The 3009-nt window shown below is 46.3% G+C and overlaps 1 protein-coding gene across 1 annotated transcript in view; it reads left to right on the top strand.

Moving 5' to 3' along the window:
- The window catches only part of LOC102770899 (transmembrane protease serine 11G-like), a 44430-nt gene that overhangs the window by 22129 nt on the left and 19292 nt on the right, over positions 1-3009 (top strand). The window lies entirely within an intron of this gene.

The following is a 3009-nucleotide window of genomic DNA, read 5'->3' as shown; positions in this document are numbered from 1 at the left end:
CCAGGGCAGGAGACCTCAGGCCACACCCCCCGCCCCGGCGCCAGGCTGGGGGACCTCAGGCTGTGCCCCCTGACTGGCAGAGCTTGATGGGGGACCTCAGGCCTCATCCTCCGCCCAGCACTGGGCCAGGGGACCTGAGGCTATGCCCTCTGCCTGGCCGAGCTTGACAAGAGTGGGGCTGGCTGGGTTAGGATCTCACCCAGTGGGGGTGGGGCCAGATGGGTCTGGGTCTTGCATGGTTTTGAGGTGCTTCGGGTGGGTGGGGACTTAACTCTGGGTCCTGCAGTGCGCCCCAGGCTCTGACAGGAGGAAGATTTTCATATACATTTTACTAATTTTCTTTCATCTCTGATACTTCTATTATAGAGAAAGGGCAAATAGCAATCCTATATATTAAAAGAGAAACATGCAAATTAGCTGTCCCGCCACTATGCTGAAGCCACGCCCACAAGTCACACCCACCAGCCAATCCAAGTGACTATGCAAATTATCTGACAAAGATGGCGATTAATTTGCATATGTAGGTGCCAAGTGCCCCAGGAGGTAATGGCAGCCATGGCCGTGGGCTCCCAAGACTTTCGCCAGCCCCAGGAGGCAAGGCCATAGCCACGCCCATGGGCTCCCAAGACTTTCGTTAACCGTCACTCTGCGACAAAGATGGCAACGCCTATAGTGGCCGGGCGGGACGCTGGTGGCATTGCCCCGGCAACACAAGTCCAGTGACTGGCCTGGCTGCATGGAGGGAGAGGAGGGCAGGGCCTCAGGCCAGAGTACATGACAAGGAACACTGGGCTTACAGGGTCTGCCTCCAGGGATGCCCAGTGTCCATGCCCCTCCCGGGCAGAGGAAGGGGAGGGCAGGGTCTTTGGGCCGCAGTCCACGGCAAGGGATTCCGGGTTTGCTGTGATGCCAGCCCAGAGTCCACACCAAAGGAGGGGAGGGGAGGGACCTGGGGCCAGAGTCCCTGGTGAGGAATGCTGGGCTTACAGTGACGTGTTCAGCTTTAGAAGTTATTTACTATCAGTAAGTAAATAACTTCTAAAGCTGAACATGTGTGCTTTGCCGGGTGAAGAGAGGGGAGGGCAGGGGCCTCGGCCAGAGTCTGCACCCCAGTTGGGCAGAGAGAGGAAAGGAGAGGGGCCTCGGGCTGGAGTCCGTGCTAAAGGAGGGGAGGGGAGGGGCCTTGGGCCAGAGTCTGCACCCCGGACGCACATAAGGAAGGGAGGCCAGGGGCCTCTGGCCACAGTCCGCATTGAGAGATGCTGGCATCATTGCAGGCCAGGCTGAGGGGACCCCCCCATGCATGAATTTCATGCATCAGGCTACTAGTATTAAAATATTTCCTCTAATTAATCCCTTTTAATGTGCATGAATTTTGTGCACCGGGCCACTAGTATTATCTATAAAAAATCACAGGTTTGAATCTTATAGTCCTACTAGAGGCCCGGTGCATGGATTTGTGCACTGGTGGGGGCCGTGGCCTGTGGGGATTGGCCTGCTGTGGGAGTGCCACTTATCCTGGTCAGCCAAGTGGCTGTGGACCTGCCCTCTGAGTGGATGCTCCCACTGTGGGAGCACACTGACCACCAGGGGAAGCTCCTGCTTTGAGTGTCTGCCCCCTGGTGGTCAGTGCACATCATAGTGACTGGTCAACTGGTTGTTCTAGTCATTCTGCCATTTGTTCACTGAGCTTTTATATATATATAGATGAAATAGATATTCATTATATACCCCCAGTGGTTCTCATGCTATGAAGTTTCGGATCCCTAAGTTCTGATCTATCAGTATTTGTTTGTTTGTTTAGTATATAAATTTCTTTTTGTGTTGTTTATTATTTACTCCTTATTGTTCTTTTTCTATTTTCTTCTACATGTCCTGTTTTAGATGTTCTTTGTATGCATTACAGATTACTTCTTTTATAAATGGAGATTATAGATTTATGTACAGATGTGTGAAAAGAGCCCTAACAGACTAAGTCTGCATTCTAGCTCCTCCAGATTTCAGTAGTCACTCAAAGTCTCTGTCTTTTCATGCTAGAATGAGAGGAGTGGTTCATTTGCCCTCACTTTTTGAGTATCATTGAGATATGAAGCACATGAACCCAACATATGGTATTAGTTCATTTACAAAGAAAAACTATTTCAGAACATCTAGGTAATAAACTGGGGGATATATGAAAAAGTAGTCACTGTGGTGTAATTCTGACTTTTTAAAATCAAGATATAAAGTCAATCATCAATGAGTTTTTATTGACAGTATTTTGTCAAATTCTTTATAGAAAAACATATTCAAATGTTAGCAAATGTAATATGAGCTAACCATAAATTCTAGAGTTAAAAAAACACACATTCTAAACAAATGGAAGAATGTACCGTGTTCATGAATTAGTAGAATCAACATCATTAAAATTTCCATACTACCCAAAGCAATTTATAGATTTAATGTAATCCCCATTAAAGTACCAAGAGCATATTTTAAAGTCCTAGAACAAACTCTCCAAAAATTCATCTGGAATATAAAAGGACCCCAAAAAGCCACAGAAATTCTGAGAAAAAAGACCAAAGTTGGAAGGATCACAATACCAGATATCAAGCTATATTACAAAGCCATGGTTCTCAAAACTGCCTGGTACTGGCACAAGAACAGACATATAGAGCAATGGAACAGAACAGAGAACCCAGAAAGAGACCCAAGACACTGTCCAATCAATATTGCACAAAGTAGGCTAGAGCATACAATGGAATCAAGACAGTCTCTTCAATAAATGGTGCAGGGAAATTTGGTCAGATATGTGCAAAAAAATGAAACTAGATCACCAACTTACACCAAACACGAAAACAAACTTTAAATGGTTAAAGGACTTAAATGTAAGATGGGAAACCATAAAAACCTTAGAAGACTCCATAGGCAGCAAAATATCAGACATATGCCAAAGCAGTATCTTCAGTAATACAGCTCCTAGGGCAATGGAAACTAAGGAGAAAATAAACAAATGGGACTACATTAAAA

The sequence above is a fragment of the Myotis davidii genome, unplaced genomic scaffold (assembly GCF_000327345.1).
Source record: "Myotis davidii unplaced genomic scaffold, ASM32734v1 scaffold31, whole genome shotgun sequence".
Classification (NCBI taxonomy): domain Eukaryota; kingdom Metazoa; phylum Chordata; class Mammalia; order Chiroptera; family Vespertilionidae; genus Myotis; species Myotis davidii.
Note: the sequence above shows the minus strand (reverse complement) of the source record. Positions and strands in the feature narration are given on the sequence as shown.